This window comes from Nerophis lumbriciformis, linkage group LG21 (assembly GCF_033978685.3).
Source record: "Nerophis lumbriciformis linkage group LG21, RoL_Nlum_v2.1, whole genome shotgun sequence".
Lineage (NCBI taxonomy): Eukaryota > Metazoa > Chordata > Actinopteri > Syngnathiformes > Syngnathidae > Nerophis > Nerophis lumbriciformis.
In genome coordinates this window covers 31,229,154-31,249,656 of record NC_084568.2, presented here as the reverse complement: position 1 = coordinate 31,249,656, position 20,503 = coordinate 31,229,154, and the positions used below count along the sequence as shown (strand labels likewise).

General features: G+C 40.8%; 1 protein-coding gene across 3 annotated transcripts in view; it reads right to left on the bottom strand.

Annotated features, from left to right (window-relative positions):
• Positions 1–20,503, bottom strand: part of col8a2 (collagen, type VIII, alpha 2) — a 378,648-nt gene that overhangs the window by 96,960 nt on the left and 261,185 nt on the right. The window contains exon 3 of one of the 3 annotated variants that reach the window (XM_061982451.1): positions 12,458–12,568. The exons of 1 other annotated variant lie outside the window; for it this stretch is intronic. The gene's annotated coding sequence lies outside the window, so the exon portion shown is untranslated. Of the gene's footprint in view, positions 1–12,457; positions 12,882–20,503 lie in introns of those variants that run through there. One more of the 3 variants, XM_061982452.1, reaches the window with a different exon arrangement.

Sequence of the window (20,503 nt, the reverse complement as noted above, 5' to 3'; positions counted from 1 at the left end):
TCCAATGATAAAGTCAAAGAAATCTGCCGCCAGACCCCAATTGAATCTTCCGGAGTGTGTGAGCAATTCAGGGACAAAGGACCTCGGTAGCACGGCAAGCAATGGCGGCAGTTTGTTCCCGCAGACGAGCAAGCTAAACCCCCTGGATGTCTTGGCTCACACTGTCCCGAAGATGATCAAGAGAAGAATATCGACCCTAGCTTCCCTGGCCTGCTGACATGAGGGTATGTCTACAGAATATATTAATTGATGAAAATTGGGCTGTCTGCACTCTCAAAGTGCGTGTTGTTGCCAAATGTATTTCATATGCTGTAAACCTAGTTCATAGTTGTTAGTTTCCTTTAATGCCAAACAAACATACCAATCGTTGGTTAGAAGGCGATCGCCGAATTCGTCCTCGCTTTCTCCCGTGTCGCTGGCTGTCGTGTCGTTTTCGTCGGTTTCGCTTGCATACGGTTCAAACCGATATGGCTCAATAGCTTCAGTTTCTTCTTCAATTTCGTTTTCGCCACCTGCCTCCACACTACAACCATCCGTTTCAATACATGCGTAATCTGTTGAATCGCTTAAGCCGCTGAAATCAGAGTCTGAATCCGAGCTAATGTCGCTATAGCTTGCTGTTCTTTCCGCCATGTTTGTTTGTATTGGCATCACTATGTGACGTCACAGGAAAATGGACGGGTGTATATAACGATGGTTAAAATCAGGCACTTTGAAGCTTTTTTTAGGGATATTGCGTGATGGGTAAAATTTTGAAAAAAACTTCGAAAAATATAATAGGCCACTGGGAACTGATTTTTAATGGTTTTAACAATTCTGAAATTGTGATAATGTTCCCCTTTAATCTGATAGTTTTTAAACGGAGAGTCTTTAACCTGAGAGTATTTAACCTGAGAGTTTTTAACTTGAGAGACTTTAACCTGAGCATACTTGCCAACCTTGAGACCTCCGATTTCGGGAGGTGGAGGAGGGGGTGGGGGTGGGCGTGGTCGGGGTGGGACGGGGGCGTGGTTGGGGGCGTGGCTAAAAGGGGAAGAGTATATTTACAGCTAGAATTCACCAAGTCAAGTATTTCATATATATATATATATACATATATATAAGAAATACTTGACATTCAGTGAATTCTAGCTATATATATGTATATATATATATATATATATATATATAAAATAAATACTTGAATTTCAGTGTTCATTTATTTACACATATACACACACATAACACTCATCTACTCATTGTTGAGTTAAGGGTTGAATTGTCCATCCTTGTTCTATTCTCTGTCACTATTTTTCAAACCATGCTGAACACCCTCTCTGATGATGCATTTCAGTGTGGCACGCACAAAAGTGCTTTCATCAAATGCACTAGATGGCAGTATTGTCCTGTTTAAGAGTGTCACAACATTGCTGTTTACGCCAGACGAACTGCTTTACGGTATACAAAAAAGTGACTGCTGTTGTTGTGTGTTGTTGTTGCCACGCTGGGAGGACGTTAATGAAACTGCCTAACAATAAACCCACATAAGAAACCAAGAACTCGCCCTCCATCATTCTATAGTTATAACGTGATTGGGCAGGTACGCTTTTTTATATTGTGGAGGACCTGAGTCCGCCTGAATTTCGGGAGATTTTCGGGAGAAAATTTGTCCCGGGAGGTTTTCGGGAGAGGCGCTAAATTTCGGGAGTCTCCCGGAAAATCCGTGAGGGTTGGCAAGTATGAACCTGAGAGACTTTAACCTCAGAGTCTTTAACCAAAGAGTTTTTAACCTGAGCGTCTTTAACCTGAGCGTGTTTAACCTTAGAGTCTTTACTGGAGACTCTTTAACCAGAAAGTCTTTAACTTGAGAGTTTTTAACCAGAGAGTCTTTAACCAGAGAGTTTTTAACCTTAGAGTCTTTAACCAGAGAGTTTTTAACCTGAGCGTCTTTAACCTGAGAGTTTTTAACCTTAAGAGTCTTTACTGGAGAGTTTTTAACCAGAAAGTCTTTAATCTGAGAGTTTTTAACCTGAGAGACTTTTACCTGAGAGACTTTTACCTGAGAGTTTTTAACCTTAAAGTCTTTAACCTGAAAGTCTTTAACCCGAGAGTCTTTAACCTTAGAGTCTTTAACCTGAAAGTCTCTACCTGAGAATCTTTAACCTGAGAGTTTTTCACCTGAGAGTCTTTAACCTTAGAGTCTTTAAACTGAAAGTGTTTAACCAGAGAGTCTTTCAACTGAAAGTTTTAAACCTGGAGGTTTTTAACCTTAGAGTCTTTAACCTGAGTTCATTGGTGCTGTACAAGTCACATTTCATTAACTGGGCACAACACTCAGAATCGTGTTCCTTTGAGAACATAAGCGTTTCTCCTGAAAAACCACACCACCTCAGACATGGAAAAAGTCTGGCTTGTGTTTTCTCCGTGCCACAGCGAGAGCACTTTGCAGGCCTCACTGACTAAAAGCAATGTCTGGCACCGGAGATCCAGACTTTTTTTTTTTCAAGCACATTTCGCCCGAGAGCGGGAATTTGATTGAAGAAGTTTTTGGGTCTGTAGTCAGCAAACAGGGATGGAAAGACTTGGGGGGACGCAAGGACGTGTGGGATAACGCCAAGGAATGACGATGAAAGCCGAAGAAAGAGCCGAGATAGGCGACATGTCTTTGTCTCTGTGGGCGTAGGCGGGCACCACACAGAAGTGCATCCTCGTAACAAACACGTAAGGTAACGTAGCAGAAATTATCCGGATTACCTCTAAAACTTATCAACTGTTCCTAGTTCTGACATTTCCTGAGAGTTTCATTAAAATCCACCAATGACTATTTGTTACTATTGCTCTTTTGCAAAATGAGATACATGGAGTGAACCCTCTCGCCAGTCATCCAGTGTCTTTGTCTCTGTGAGTGGAGGCGGGCTTCTAGCATACACACTCAGAGAAGTTAATCTTTGTAATGTAAACTTAAGGTAACGCAGCAGACACTCCCAAAACCTAACCAGTTGTTCCACATCCCACATCCCAGGTTCATCAAATCAGTCCATAACTTTTTGAGTTATGTTGCTAAAGTTCTGTAGCGGAATTAAATGGATGGAGTGAACCCTCTTGTCAGTCTCTTTGTCTCTGTGGGTGGAGGCGGGGCTGCTAGCAGAGGAGTTCATCCTGGTGACTGTGGAACGGTTGAAATGCGTTGAAAAATGTGGAAGGAGTAGTCGCCAGAAAAAAGGGTGGAAATAGGGCTTTGGAAAACCAGGAATTATGGAAAATCCTGGGATTTTTTTGAATTTGGAAAAAGAGGATTTAAAATTTTCAGGATGGTGGAATGTGTTGAAGGTGGAATGGTTTGAATCGGTTGAAAAATGTGGGAGTTGTGGAACTTGGAAGAATGTCCCATTGATTTCAATGGGAATTTCCCAAAAATTTGGGAATTTCGGGAAAAGTGGGAATTTTTTGGAAAATGGTAAAAAAAAAACCTTGAATGGTCTGAATGAGTTCAAATGGTTGGTGTTGGAATTTTTCAAATTGGTCGAGAAATGTTGAAGTAGTAACATGTTGAATTGAGAAATGGTATTACGGAATTCCTGGAATTTCGGGAAAACCGGAACTTTTTCCAGTTCAAAAAACAACTTTGTTTTTTGTCCCGATTAAGAGGAATGTTTTGACGGTAGAATGGTTGAAATGTGTTGAAAAATGTGGAAGGAGTAGTCGCCAGAAAAACGGGTGGAAATAGGGCTTTGGAAAATCAGGAATTCTGGAAAATCCTGGAATGTTTTTGAACTTGGAAAAAAGTACTTTAAATTTCCAGGATGGTGAAATGTGTTGAAGGTAAAACGGTTTGAATCGGTTGAAAAATGTGGAAGTTGTGGACTTTGGAAGAATGTCCCATTGATTTCAATGGGAATTTCCCCAAAATTTGGGAATTTGGGGAAAAGCGGGTATTTTTTTGTAAATGGTAAAACAAACTTGAATGGTCTGAATGAGTTGAAATGATTGGTGTTGGAATTGTTCAAATCGGTCGAGAAATGTTGAAGTAGTAACATGTTAAATTGAGAAATGGTATTATGGAATTCCTGGAATTTCGGGAAAACCGGGAATTTTTCCAGGTCAAAAAACAACTTTGTTTTTTGTCCTGATTAAGAGAAATGTTTTGACGGTGGAACGGTTGAAATGCGTTGAAAAATGCGGAAGGACTAGTCGCCAGAAAAAAGGGTGGAAACAGGGCTTTGGAAAACCAAGAATTCTGGAAAATCCTGGAGTTTTTTCGAACTTGGATGAAAAGTACTTTAAATTTCCAGGATTTTGAAATGTGTTGAAAGTGGAATGGTTTGAATCAGTTGAAAAATGTGGGCGTTGTGGAACTTGGAAGAATGTCCCATTGATTTCAATGGGAATTTCCCCCAAATTTGGGAATTTCGGAAAAACGGGAATTTTTTGGAAGATGGTAAAAAACTTGAATGGTCTGAATGAGTTTGAAATGGTTTGTGTTGGAATTTTTCAAATCGGTCGAGAAAGTAGTAACATCTTAAATTGAGAAATTGTATTACGGAATTCCTGGAATTTCAGGAAAACCGGGAATTTTTCCAGTTAAAAAAAAAACTTAGTTTTTTTGTCCTGATTAAAAGAAATGTTTTGACGGTGGAACGGTTGAAATGCGCTGAAAAATGTGGAAGGAGTAGATGCCAGAAAAAGGGTGGAAATAGGGTTTGGAAAACCAGGAATTCTGAAAAATCCTGGAAATTTATTGAACTTGGAAAAAAAGTACTTTATGGATGAATGGTTGGTGTTGTAATTTCTCAAATCGATCAAGAAATGTTGAAGTAGTAACATGTTGAATTGAGAAATGGTGTTACGGAATTTCTGGAAAACATCTTTGTTTTTTGTCCTGATTAAGAGGAATGTTTTGACAGTGGAATGGTTGTAATAGGTTGAAAAATGTGGAAGACTTAGTCGCCAGAAAAAAGGGTGGAAATAGGGCTTTGGAAAACCAGGAATTCTGGAAATTCCTGGAATTTTTTTTTAACTTGGAAAGAAAAGTAGTTTAAATTTCCAGGATGGTGGAATATGTTGAAAGTGGATTGGTTTGAATCGGTTGAAAAATGTGGGATATGTGGAATTTGGAAGAATTTCCCATTGATTTCAATGGGAATTTCCCAAACATTTGGGAATTTTGGGAAAAGCGGGACATTTTTGGAAAATGGTAAAAAACTTGAATGATCTGAATGAGTTGAAATGGTTGGTGTTGGAATTTTTCAAATCGGTCGGGAAAGTGGTAACATGTTAAATTGAGAAATGGTATTACGGAATTCCTGGAATTTTGGTCAACCGGGAATGTTTCCAGTTCAAAAAACAACTTAGTTTTTTTTCCTGATGAAGAGGAATGTTTTGACGGTAGAACGGTTGAAATGCGTTGAAAAATGTGGAAGGAGTAGACGCCAGAAAAAAGGATGGAAATAGGGCTTTGGAAAACCAGGAAATTCTGGAAAATCCTGAAAAAATTTTTAACTTGGAAAAAAATTACTTTAAATTTCCAGGATGGTGAAATGTGTTGAAGGTAAAATGGTTTGAATCGGTTGAAAAAATGTGGGAGTTGTGGAACTTGGAACAATGTCCCATTGATTTCAATGGGAATTTCCCAAAAATTTGGAAATTTCGGGAAATGCGGCAATTTTTGGGAAAATGGTAAAAAAATTAAATTGTTTGAATGAGTTGAAATGGTTGGTGTTAGAATTTTTAAAATCGGTCAAGAAATGTTGAAGTAGTAACATGTTAAATTGAGAAATGGTATTACGGAATTCCGGGAAAACCGGGAATTTTTCCATTTCCAAAAAAAAAATTGTTTTTTGTCCTGATTAAGAGGATTGTTTTGACGGTGGAACGGTTGAAATGCGTTCAAAAATGTGGAAGGAGTAGTCGCCAGAAAAAAGGGTGGAAATAGGGCTTTGGAAAACCAGGAATTCGGGAAAATCCAGGAATTTTTTGGAACTTGGATGAAAAGTACAAAAAATTTCCAGGATTGTGAAATGTGTTAAAAGTGGAATGGTTTAAATCAGTATAAAAATGTGGGTGTTGTGGAACTTGGAAGAATGTCCCATTGATTTCAATGGGAATTTCCAAAACATTTTGGAATTTCAGGAAAAGCAGGAATTTTTTTGAAAATAGTAAAAAACTTGAATTTTTTGAATTAGTTGAAATGGTTGGTGTTGGAATTTTTCAAATCGGTCGAATTGTTCCAAAAACAATTTTGTTTTTTGTCCCGATTAAGAGGAATGTTTTGACGGTAGAATGGTTGAAATGTGTTGAAAAATGTGGAAGGAGTAGTCGCCAGAAAAACGGGTGGAAATAGGGCTTTGGAAAATCAGGAATTCTGGAAAATCCTGGAATGTTTTCGAACTTGGAAAAAAAGTACTTTAAATTTCCAGGATGGTGAAATGTGTTGAAGGTAAAATGGTTTGAAACGGTTGAAAAATGTGGAAGTTGTGGACTTTGGAAGAATGTCCCATTGATTTCAATGGGAATTTCCCCAAAATTTGGGAATTTGGGGAAAAGCGGGTATTTTTTTGTAAATGGTAAAACAAACTTGAATGGTCTGAATGAGTTGAAATGATTGGTGTTGGAATTGTTCAAATCGGTCGAGAAATGTTGAAGTAGTAACATGTTAAATTGAGAAATGGTATTATGGAATTCCTGGAATTTCGGGAAAACCGGGAATTTTTCCAGGTCAAAAAACAACTTTGTTTTTTGTCCTGATTAAGAGAAATGTTTTGACGGCGGAACGGTTGAAATGCGTTGAAAAATGTGGAAGGACTAGTCGCCAGAAAAAAGTGTGGAAACAGGGCTTTGGAAAACCAAGAATTCTGGAAAATCCTGGAATTTTTTCGAACTTGGATGAAAAGTACTTTAAATTTCCAGGATTTTGAAATGTGTTGAAAGTGGAATGGTTTGAATCAGTTGAAAAATCTGGGCGTTGTGGAACTTGGAAGAATGTCCCATTGATTTCAATGGGAATTTCCCCCAAATTTGGGAATTTCGGAAAAACGGGAATTTTTTTGAAGATGGTAAAAAACTTGAATGGTCTGAATGAGTTTGAAATGGTTTGTGTTGGAATTTTTCAAATCGGTCGAGAAAGTAGTAACATCTTAAATTGAGAAATTGTATTACGGAATTCCTGGAATTTCAGGAAAACCGGGAATTTTTCCAGTTAAAAAAAAAACTTAGTTTTTTTGTCCTGATTAAAAGGAATGTTTTGACGGTGGAACGGTTGAAATGCGTTGAAAAATGTGGAAGGAGTAGATGCCAGAAAAAGGGTGGAAATAGGGTTTGGAAAACCAGGAATTCTGAAAAATCCTGGAAATTTATTGAACTTGGAAAAAAGTACTTTATGGATGAATGGTTGGTGTTGTAATTTCTCAAATCGATCAAGAAATGTTGAAGTAGTAACATGTTGAATTGAGAAATGGTGTTACGGAATTCCTGGAATTTCTGGAAAACATCTTTGTTTTTTGTCCTGATTAAGAGGAATGTTTTGACAGTGGAATGGTTGTAATAGGTTGAAAAATGTGGAAGACTTAGTCGCCAGAAAAAAGGGTGGAAATAGGGCTTTGGAAAACCAGGAATTCTGGGAATTCCTAGAATTTTTCTTTTAACTTGGAAAGAAAAGTAGTTTAAATTTCCAGGATGGTGGAATATGTTGAAAGTGGATTGGTTTGAATCGGTTGAAAAATGTGGGATATGTGGAACTTGGAAGAATTTCCCATTGATTTCAATGGGAATTTCCCAAACATTTGGGAATTTTGGGAAAAGCGGGACATTTTTGGAAAATGGTAAAAAACTTGAATGATCTGAATGAGTTGAAATGGTTGGTATTGGAATTTTTCAAATCGGTCGGGAAAGTGGTAACATGTTAAATTGAGAAATGGTATTACGGAATTCCTGGAATTTTGGCCAACCGGGAATGTTTGCAGTTCAAAAAACAAATTTTTTTTTTTTCCTGATTAAGAGGAATGTTTTGACGGTAGAACGGTTGAAATGCGTTGAAAAATGTGGAAGGAGTAGACGCCAGAAAAAAGGATGGAAATAGGGCTTTGGAAAACCAGGAAATTCTGGAAAATCCAGAATTTTTTTTTAACTTGGAAAAAAATTACTTTAAATTTCCAGGATGGTGAAATGTGTTGAAGGTAAAATGGTTTGAATCGGTTGAAAAAATGTGGGAGTTGTGGAACTTGGAACAATGTCCCATTGATTTCAATGGGAATTTCCCAAAAATTTGGAAATTTCGGGAAATGTGGCAATTTTTGGGAAAATGGTAAAAAACTTAAATTGTTTGAATGAGTTGAAATGGTTGGTGTTAGAATTTTTAAAATCGGTCAAGAAATGTTGAAGTAGTAACATGTTAAATTGAGAAATGGTATTACGGAATTCCGGGAAAACCGGGAATTTTTCCATTTCCAAAAAAAAATTGTTTTTTGTCCTGATTAAGAGGATTGTTTTGACGGTGGAACGGTTGAAATGCGTTCAAAAATGTGGAAGGAGTAGTCGCCAGAAAAAAGGGTGGAAATAGGGCTTTGGAAAACCAGGAATTCGGGAAAATCCTGGAATTTTTTGGAACTTGGATGAAAAGTACTAAAAATTTCCAGGATTGTGAAATGTGTTGAAAGTGGAATGGTTTAAATCAGTTTAAAATGTGGGAGTTGTGGAACTTGGAAGAATGTCCCATTGATTTCAAAGGGAATTTCCCCCAAATTTGGGAATTTCGGGAAAAGCTGGAATTTTTTTGAAAATGGTAAAAAAAAACTTGAATGGTCTGAATGAGTTGAAATGGTGTTGGAATTTTTCATATCGGTCGAGAAATGTTGAAGTAGTAACATGTTAAATTGAGAAATGGTATTACAAAATTCCTGGAATTTCGGGAAAACCGGGAATTTTTCCAGTTCCAAAAACCACTTTGTTTTTTGTCCTGATTAAGAGGAATGCTTTGACGGTGGAACGGTTGAAATGCGTTGAAAAATGTGGAAGGAGTAGACGCCAGAAAAAAGGGTGAAAATAGGGCTTTGGAAAACCAAGAAATTCTGGAAAATCCTGGAATTTTTTTTAACTTGGAAAAAAATTACTTTAAATTTCCAGGATTGTGAAATGTATCGAAGGTGGAATGGTTTGGATCGGTTGAAAAATGTGGAAATGGTGGAAGTTTGAAAAATGGCCAATTCATTTTGAATGGGGAAAAATGTCCCGGAAAAACCTGGAATTGTGGGAAATCTGGGTATTTCTGGAAAATTTTTCAAGTCAAATCCCGCGATCCTCGAATAGGCTGAACAGTTTGAAGTTGGAACGGTTTGAATCGGGTGAAAAACGTGGAAGGTAGACCGCGCCAAAATCTGGAGAAGAAGAAGAAGAAGAAGAAGAAGAAGAAGTGTAATAAATAAATGAATTTTGGTGTAGAAAACCATATGTGTGAATGCTTTGGAGTATTCCCACCATAAATAAATAAAAATAATTAATAAAAAAGAATTGCTCAGCTCCTCCACATGCTTCATGTTTAAGCCCCACATCAAGGGGGATGCCAAATAGACTGCCCCCTTGTGGTGAAAAGTTGCAGAGTCCTTTACAAGCAAATACTTGAGTCCATAATAATAATAGAAGAAAGAGAAAAAAAAACATGTTTCTGTGCAGCGAGGCCACGAACAATGCTTCTGCTTCTTGCTGCCATGACATCATCACGTCTGCATGAGAAAGCCGTCATCTGGTGGAAACGTGTGCACGCTACCATCGCCTGCTGGGATTACTACGCGGGTGCGCAGTCGGCACGGGATTTATGGCGGCGTGCGTCGTAAAGCAAAGTCCACGCATGGAGGGACGCACCAGAGGGTTGCCATGGTTACAGCACAATACGGTCACAGGTGCGTACATGCCCTGATATGAGTACAGCACCAGATGAAACAAACTATTTTCCAGGGCCCTTTTTCCCCCCTTTTTTTCCCCCCCTGTTCCTCTCCTTCTAAACTATAAAATACAGATAAAATGTTGCAAATCCTTCCAGAACTGGCACGCTTACGACACTTTAGGATCGTGCCCTCGCTCCCGAAGAGACACCTGGCGAGTCATGGCTGCCGCTCCTCCTGTTTTGCCGCGGACGGATGTCGTTGGAATGGAATGCGGCGGCGCTTGCCAGTGGCATCGCCGGGGACGGGAGAGGAGGAGGAGGAGGAGGAGGAGGACAAGGAGCGCAGGAAGAGAAGGAGAGTCCCAACCCCTCTTCCTTTAAAGATGGCCCGTGGTCCAAAGCTCAGACAACACTCGACCCTCCAAGTACCCCCATAACCACCCACCTTCAAATTAAGTAGAGTAGTAGGCCCAAGTGTTCGTTAAAAACAAGGCAGGGGTTTAATTTCATTGTTTTGGCCGGACAGTTTGAACAGTAACACTGTGTTTGAATGCAGGTAGATAAAACACTGTACTTTAATAATTAATCAAGGGGAGTCCAAACTTTTTCCAAATATATCGGGGCCATTTTGATAATTTTTATTTACATTTTTTTCTCTAACAGATATTAGATAAAAAAAAATAAAAAAAAGTAGATCTATGTTATAGTTGACTAAGTATAATTATCATTCATTATTAGTTAGAATATTTCAGTTTTTTTAGGTCTTTTTTCTCACATTTTTACAGTTTTTCCCGTGTAAGACTACAATATTAATGTTATGACGATTGTGTAACTGCATCATTCTGCCTGTACGCAAATATTAATGTTCAGTTTCCCCTTTAAGAGTGTTTATTATGGTTTTATTTTTCAAATGAACTCATTCATAGGTAAATGTTATTAATTTTTTTTTTTTTTGCCCCTGAGATCTTCTAATATTTTAGTTCAGGGGTGTTTCATTGGCATCTTAATTATTTATTTATTTATTATTATTTTTTTTTTAAAGAGATGTATACATTTAAAAACACACGTTTGTATTATATGTGAGGTGACTAAATATATTATTCATTATTAGTTTTCTCATTACTTTATGATTTTTTGCTATTTTTTCCCCACATTTTTACAGTTTTAATAACAATAATAATAATAATAATGATATTATTACAATTGTGTAACTGCATAATCTAGTTTGTCAAAATTTCCGCTTGTATGAAAATATTAATTATAGGTTACCCGTTTAACAGTGTTTATTATTGTTGTATTTTTTCAAGTTGATTAATTTATAAGTAAACATTATTCATAATTTTTGTTTAAAAAAAAACAAAAAACTTTATGAGTTTTTAATATTTTAGATCCGGGTTTTTTAGTTTGTATCTCTTTATTTAAAAAATACTATATATATATATATATATATATATATATATATATACACACACACACACACACACACACACATACATATACATATATATATATATATATATATATATATATATATATATATATATACACACACACATATACATACATGTATACATATACACATATATATAGACCGTATTTTTCGGACTATAAGTCGCAGTTTTTTTCATAGTTTGGCCGGGCTCCAGTGCGACTTATATATGTTTTTTTCCTTCTTTATTATGCGTTTTCAGCAGGTGCGACTTATACTCCGGTGCGACTTATACTCCGAAAAATGCGGTACATATACACATACATATACATACATGTATACATATATACACATATATACACACATATACATGTATACATATATACACACATATATACAGATACATGTATACATATTTACACATATATACATATACATATATACATACATGTATACATATATACATACATGTATACATATATACCCATTAACATATACATACATGTATTCATATATACCTACATATATACCTATATATATATATATATATATATATATATATATATATATATATACCTATATATATATGTATACATATATATATATATATATATACCTATATATATATATATATATATATATATTCTCATGTACATACATATATTTACATATACATACATATATAGACATATTATACACGTATATACATACATATATACTTATATACATATATATATACACATATATATTTATTAAAAGACACAACTTTGTCTTATATGTGAGGTGACACCAAATATATGATTCATTATTAGTTTAAAAATGTCATCTTTTTTGTCATATTTTTTCCCTACATTCTTACTGGGTTTTTTTCTCCAACAACATGCAGCAGGCCGACAAAACTCAGTCCGCGGGCCGCAAACGGCCCCCGGGCCACACTTTGGACACCCCTGCACCAAGCCAGTACCCCAGTTTGAGAATCCCTGCTCTTGACATCGAGGCCAGACAAAAAACTCCCAACTTTTAAAATCTGCGATCCATTATTTCGATTTTTTTATTTAACTTCCACATTTTTTTCCCCCCCCACTCCGGGATGTTCCCCCCCCCCTTTTCCTGCTCGGGGCCACATGCGACCAAGCGACAGGATGGAGTGGAAGGAGGGAAACGAAGGTGCTTACCTTGGAGTGTAGAGGCTGCACTGGAGGGGTGGAGGTGCTCTTCACAGCGGATCTGGTCTTCTACCTCCCTTCTTCAGCCATGTGTGTCTCCCATCAAGACCCAAAACCCGTCTGTGGACCCAGGAACCTTCAGTCAGTCCCAGAAACACACAAATATTCAAGCGCAGGTGCAGCGGACGCGTGTGTCTCCGGCAGAAAAGCGGCAAAACAAGTCCATCTATTTAAAAGTGATTTGGCCAGGGGGGATGTGACTCCTCTTCTTCTTCAAGCGGTCCAGAACCAGCACCCGAACTGAGGGAGAAAAGCTCAAAAAAGTGGAGCCTGCTGATGGTGCTGGTCAGGTATCTGGAGCAGAGGGTCGGAGCGAGCGTGCACTCCCACTTCCAGGACTTATAACCGGGGGCTGCGCGCCTCGTTGGACCAATCTCCCTGCAGGCTTTACTCCTCGATCGCTCTCCCCGCTGCCTTACTTTTTTTTTTTTGGGGGGGGGTGGTTGGGGGGGGGAAGACAGACAGGATTGTTCGCCCACTTCCACACAAAAAGCAAGTGTCTTGAGTGCTGACGGAGGAGGGGAGTGTGCAGGATGGGGTGGGGTTGCAGCCCCTGCATCAAGGGGTGGCGTTTAGAGGGGAAAAGGGTGGGGGTCCAGGAAAAAAGGGGATGGGGGTGCGGGGGGTGTTTTCTCCAGAATTATTGTTTTTCATCTTTTTGCTACGCCAACCGCCAAATCAGGCCCGACTAACAGCCCTGAGATTTTAATCCTAAAATCTCCCACAAAAAAAAAAAAAAACCCCACAAACTCCTTTTCTGTGCGCACAAGAAGGGCTTTGTGTTGTCCTTACATGATACAACTCCCTCTGGGGTTAATCAGACCAGCACGCCGCTAATTGGGACCTACGTTGACGACACGCCAGCTACGTGATGGCGGGACATAGATTGCCATCAACAGCGTATCTACGTGCGGACCGCACAACCTGGTGACCTCTGATGGTTCCTCATCAGCAACAGTTTTTTTTTAAAAACCCGTGTGCCAAGTACAGACTTGGCATTCACTGTTTAATTGCCAGCATTCGCTGTTACGTACTGTGTTTACCTGGACCCCAGGATGCAGAGAGGGCAGGCAAAGTGCAGGTGGAAAACATCTCTGTCAAGCTCTTTGTCAGTGAGCCAAATTATTACCAAGAACTGTATTATTAGTTTACTGTATTTTGCATACTTTTTTTCACTTCCTGTTTTAGCTTTTCAGCGTTAAAACCTTTCAAGGCCTTAGTGGCCACATGCGTGGACAGCACCTTTTAGCTCTTATTTCCAAAATTGTGTACATTACTGAATTGGGGTCTTATGCCGACATATGGACACTTATACTGCTCCCATATGAGTTGGGAGATTGTGTTAGATGTAAATATAAACAGAATACAATGATTTGCAAATCTTTTTCAACCCATATTCAGTTGAATATGCTACAAAGACAACATATTTGATGTTCAAACTGATAAATGTTTTTTTTTTGTTGCAAATAATCATTAACTTTAGAATTTAATGCCAGCAACACGTGACAAAGAAGTTGGGAAAGGTGGCAATAAATACTGATAAAGTTGAGGAATGCTCATCAAACACTTATTTGGAACATCCCACAGGTGAACAGGCAAATTGGGAACAGGTGGGTGCCATGATTGGGTATAAAAGTAGATTCCATGAAATACTCAGTCATTCACAAACAAGGATGGGGCGAGGGTCACCACTTTGTCAACAAAAGTGTCAGCAAATTGTTGAACAGTTTAAGAAAAACCTCTCAACCAGCTATTGCAAGGAATTTAGGGATTTCACCATCTACGGTCCGTAATATCATCAAAGGGTTCAGAGAATCTGGAGAAATCACCGCACGTAAGCGGCTAAGCCCGTGACCTTCGATCCCTCAGGCTGTACTGCATCAACAAGCGACATTAGTGTGTAAAGGATATCACCACATGGGCTCAGGAATACTTCAGAAACCCACTGTCAGTAACTAGAGTTGGTCGCTACATCTGTAAGTGCAAGTTAAAACTCTCCTATGCAAGGCGAAAACCGTTTATCAACAACACCCAGAAACGCCGTCGGCTTCGCTGGGCCTGAGCTCATCTAAGATGAACTGATACAAAGTGGAAAAGTGTTCTGTGGTCTGACATTTCAAATTGTTTTTGGAAACTGTGTATGTTGTGTCCTCCGGACCAAAGAGGATAAGAACCATCCGGATTGTTCTAGGCGCAAAGTTGAAAAGCCTGCATCTGTGATGGTATGGGGGTGTATTAGTGCCCAAGACATGGGTAACTTACACATCTGTGAAGGCGCCATTAATGCTGAAAGGTACATACAGGTTTTGGAGCAACATATGTTACCATCCAAGCAACGTTACCATGGACGCCCCTGCTTATTTCAGCAAGACAATGCCAAGCCACCTGTTACATCAACGTGGCTTCATAGTAAAAGAGTGCGGGTACTAGACTGGCCTGCCTGTAGTCCAGACCTGTCTCCCATTGAAAATGTGTGGCGCATTATGAAGCCTAAAATACCACAACGGAGACCCCCGGACTGTTGAACAACTTAAGCTGTACATCAAGCAAGAATGGGAAAGAATTCCACCTGAGAAGCTTCAAAAATGTGTCTCCTAAGTTCCCAAACATTTACTGAGTGTTGTTAAAAGGAAAGGCCGTGTAACACAGTGGTGAACATTCCCTTTCCCAACTACTTTGGCACGTGTTGCAGCCATGAAATTCTAAGTTAATTATTATTTGCAAAAAAAAAATAAAGTTTATGAGTTTAAACATCAAATATGTTGTCTTTGTAGTGCATTCAATTGAATATGGGTTGAAAAGGATTTGCAAATCATTGTATTCCGTTTATATTTACATCTAACACAATTTCCCAACTCATATGGAAACGGGGTTTGTACATTGAATTTGGAAAAAAAAAAAGTAAAAATAAAAATTAGCATGTCACTACACGTTAAGTACACGTTTGTGTACTTATGGACTAAATACATCATATCAAAAGATGTTTCTTAGTTTTTGTTCTAATTAGGGTCCAATAAGCCCAAATAGCAAAGATAAATAAAAAAAGCATGTAAACAAACAGCTTGGGCCTTAAGAGGTTAAATTAGTGGTATTTGGCATTACGGTCTATGTTAACCTTGACCCCAGGATGCAGAGACAGCAGGCGAAGTGCAGGTGGAAAACATATCTGTCAAGCTCTTTGTCAGAGAGCCAAATTATTACCAAAAACTTTATTATTAGTTTTCTGTATTTCGCATTATTTTCTGTTTCACGCTCTTATTTTTTCAATTTCCTGTTTGTCATCGCTACCCCTCCTCACCTGTTTCCTGATCCGATCAATGACCTACATCAAGTCTTCTAAAAAATAGGTACACCATTCTTGTATGATGACTCAGTTTTCCGAGTGTTTTAGCTTTTCAGTGTTAAATTAGTGGTATTTGGTGTTACGGCCTGTGTTGACGTGGACCCCAGGATGCAGAGACGGCAGGCAAAGTGCAGGTGGAAAACATCTCTGTCAAGCTCTTTGTCAGTGAGCCAAATTATTACCCAAAACTTTATTATTCCTGTATTTTGCATTGTTTTTTTCCACTTCCTGTTTTAGCTTTTCAGCCTTAAATTAGTGGTATTTGGTGTTGCGGTCTGTGTCGATGTGGACCCCAGGATGCAGAGACGGCAGGCAAAGTGCAGGTGGAAAACATCTCTGTCAAGGTCTTTGTCAGAGAGCCAAATTATTACGGAGAACTTTATTATTCGTTTCCTGTATTTCGCATTATTTTCTGTCTGGCGCTCTTATTTTTTCAATTTCCTGTTTGTCATCGCTACCCCTCCTCACCTGTTTCCTGATCCGATCAATGACCTACATCAAGTCTTCTAAAAAATAGGTACACCATTCTTGTATGATGACTCAGTTTTCCGAGTGTTTTAGCTTTTCAGCGTTAAATTAGTGGTATTTGGTGTTACGGCCTGTGTTGACGTGGACCCCAGGATGCAGAGACGGCAGGCAAAGTGCAGGTGGAAAACATCTCTGTCAAGCTCTTTGTCAGTGAACCAAATTATTACCAAGAAGTTTATTATTAGTTTACTGTATTTCGCATTATTTTCTGTTTCACGCTCTTATTTTTTCAATTTCCTGTTTGTCATCGCTACCCCTCCTCACCTGTTTCCTGATCCGATCAATGACCTACATCAAGTCTTCTAAAAAATAGGTACACCATTCTTGTATGATGACTCAGTTTTCCGAGTGTTTTAGCTTTTCAGTGTTAAATTAGTGGTATTTGGTGTTACGGCCTGTGTTGACGTGGACCCCAGGATGCAGAGACGGCAGGCAAAGTGCAGGTGGAAAACATCTCTGTCAAGCTCTTTGTCAGTGAGCCAAATTATTACCCAAAACTTTATTATTCCTGTATTTTGCATTGTTTTTTTCCACTTCCTGTTTTAGCTTTTCAGCCTTAAATTAGTGGTATTTGGTGTTGCGGTCTGTGTCGATGTGGACCCCAGGATGCAGAGACGGCAGGCAAAGTGCAGGTGGAAAACATCTCTGTCAAGGTCTTTGTCAGAGAGCCAAATTATTACGGAGAACTTTATTATTCGTTTCCTGTATTTCGCATTATTTTCTGTCTGGCGCTCTTATTTTTTCAATTTCCTGTTTGTCATCGCTACCCCTCCTCACCTGTTTCCTGATCCGATCAATGACCTACATCAAGTCTTCTAAAAAATAGGTACACCATTCTTGTATGATGACTCAGTTTTCCGAGTGTTTTAGCTTTTCAGCGTTAAATTAGTGGTATTTGGTGTTACGGCCTGTGTTGACGTGGACCCCAGGATGCAGAGACGGCAGGCAAAGTGCAGGTGGAAAACATCTCTGTCAAGCTCTTTGTCAGTGAACCAAATTATTACCAAGAAGTTTATTATTAGTTTACTGTATTTTGCTTTTTTTTTCACTTCCTGTTTTAGCTTTTCAGCGTTAAATTAGTGGTATTTGGTGTTGCGGTCTGTGTCGACGTGGACCCCAGGATGCAGAGACGGCAGGCAAAGTGCAGGTGGAAAACATCTCTGTCAAGCTCTTTGTCAGTGAGCCAAATTATTACCCAAAACTTTATTATTAGTTTTCTGTATCACGCTCTTATTTTTTCAATTTCCTGTTTGTCATCGCTACCTCTCCTCACCTGTTTCCTGATCCGATCAATGACCTACATCAAGTCTTCTAAAACTTTGGTACACTATTCTTGTATGGTGGCTCAGTTTTCCGAGTATTTTAGCTTTTCAGCGTGAAATTAGTGGTATTTTGTGTTGCGGTCTGTGTGGACGTGGAACCCAGGATGCAGAGACGGCAGGCAAAGTGCAGGTGGAAAACATCTCTGTCAAGCTCTTTGTCAGTGAGCCAAATTATTACCAATAACTTTATTATTAGTTTCCTGTGTTTTGCATTATTTTCTGTCTTATTTTTTCCCACTTCCTGTTTGTCATCGCTGCCCCTCCTCGCCTGTTTCTTGATCCGATCAATGACCTACATCAAGTCTTCTAAAACATAGGTGCACCATTCTTGTATGGTGACACGTGTTTTAGCTTTTCAGCGTTGAATTAGTGGTATGTGGTGTTACGGTCCGTGTCGATGTGGACCCCAGGATGCAGAGACAGCAGACGAGGTGCGGGTAAAAACGTGCACAAAAAGCAACAATGCATTTTTAGGTAAAAAGCAACAATGCACAGGAAGCACTGTTAATGTTAAATGTAAACTGGCATCCGGTGCCTTTGATTGCCAACAGGAAACATAGCTACAAGATTCCATCCATCCATCCATCTTCTTCCGCTTATCCGAGGTCGGGTCGCGGGGGCAGCAGCCTAAGCAGGGAAGCCCAGACTTCCCTCTCCCCAGCCACTTCGTCCAGCTCCTCCCGGGGGATCCCGAGGCGTTCCCAGGCCAGCCGGGAGACATAGTCTTCCCAACGTGTCCTGGGTCTTCCTCGTGGCCTCCTACCGGTCGGACATGCCCTAAACACCTCCTTAGGGAGGCGCTCGGGTGGCATCCTGACCAGATGCCCGAACCACCTCATCTGGCTCCTCTCGATGCGGAGGAGCAGCGGCTTTACTTTGAGCTCCCCCCGGATGACAGAGCTTCTCACCCTATCTCTAAGGGAGAGCCCCGCCACCCGGCGGAGGAAACTCATTTCGGCCGCTTGTACCCGTGATCTTGTCCTTTCGGTCATAACCCAAAGCTCATGACCATAGGTGAGGATGGGAACGTAGATCGACCGGTAAATTGAGAGCTTTGCCTTCCGGCTCAGCTCCTTCTTCACCACAACGGATCGATACAGCGTCCGCATTACTGAAGACGCCGCACCGATCCGCCTGTCGATCTCACGATCCACTCTTCCCTCACTCGTGAACAAGACTCCGAGGTACTTGAACTCCTCCACTTGGGGCAAGATCTCCTCCCCAACCCGGAGATGGCACTCCACCCTTTTCCGGGCGAGAACCATGGACTCGGACTTGGAGGTGCTGATTCTCATCCCAGTCGCTTCACACTCAGCTGCGAACCGATCCAGTGAGAGCTGAAGATCCTGGCCAGATGAAGCCATCAGGACCAAATCATCTGCAAAAAGCAGAGACCTAATCCTGCAGCCACCAAACCGGATCCCCTCAACGCCTTGACTGCGCCTAGAAATTCTGTCCATAAAAGTTATGAACAGAATCGGTGACAAAGGGCAGCCTTGGCGGAGTCCAACCCTCACCGGAAACGTGTCCGACTTACTGCCGGCAATGCGAACCAAGCTCTGACACTGATCATACAGGGAGCGGACCGCCACAATCAGACAGTCCGAAACCCCATACTCTCTGAGCACTCCCCACAGGACTTCCCGAGGGACACGGTCGAATGCCTTCTCCAAGTCCACAAAACACATGTAGACTGGTTGGGCAAACTCCCATGCACCCTCAAGGACCCTGCCGAGAGTATAGAGCTGGTCCACAGTTCCACGACCAGGACGAAAACCACACTGTTCCTCCTGAATCCGAGGTTCGACTATCCGGCGTAGCCTCCTCTCCAGTACACCTGAATAGACCTTACCAGGAAGGCTGAGGAGTGTGATCCCACGATAGTTAGAACACACCCTCCGGTTCCCCTTTTTAAAGAGAGGAACCACCACCCCGGTCTGCCAATCCAGAGGTACTGCCCCCGATGTCCACGCGATGCTGCAGAGTCTTGTCAACCAAGACAGCCCTACAGCATCCAGAGCCTTAAGGAACTCCGGGCGGATCTCATCCACCCCCGGGGCCTTGCCACCGAGGAGCTTTTTAACTACCTCAGCAACCTCAGCCCCAGAAATAGGAGAGCCCACCACAGATTCCTCAGGCACTGCTTCCTCATAGGAAGACGTGTTGGTGGGATTGAGGAGGACTTCGAAGTATTCCCTCCACCGATCCACAACTTCCGCAGTCGAGGTCAGCAGAACACCATCCGCACCATACACGGTGTTGGTAGTGCACTGCTTCCCCTTCCTGAGGCGGTGGATGGTGGTCCAGAATCGCTTCGAAGCCGTCCGGAAGTCGTTTTCCATGGCTTCCCCGAACTCCTCCCATGTCCGAGTTTTTGCCTCCGCGACCGCTGAAGCCGCACACCGCTTGGCCTGTCGGTACCTGTCCGCTGCCTCAGGAGTCCCATGAGCCAAAAGAACCCGATAGGACTCCTTCTTCAGCTTGACGGCATCCCTCACCGCCGGTGTCCACCAACGGGTTCTAGGATTACCGCCACGACAGGCACCAACTACCTTGCGGTCACAGCTCCAATCAGCCGCCTCGACAATAGAGGTGCGGAACATGGTCCACTCGGACTCAATGTCCAGCACCTCCCTCGTGACATGTTCAAAGTTCTTCCGGAGGTGGGAATTGAAACTCTCTCTGACAGGAGACTCTGCCAGACGTTCCCAGCAAACCCTCACAATGCGTTTGGGCCTGCCAGGTCTGTCCGGCATCCTCCCCCACCATCGCAGCCAACTCACCACCAGGTGGTGATCGGTA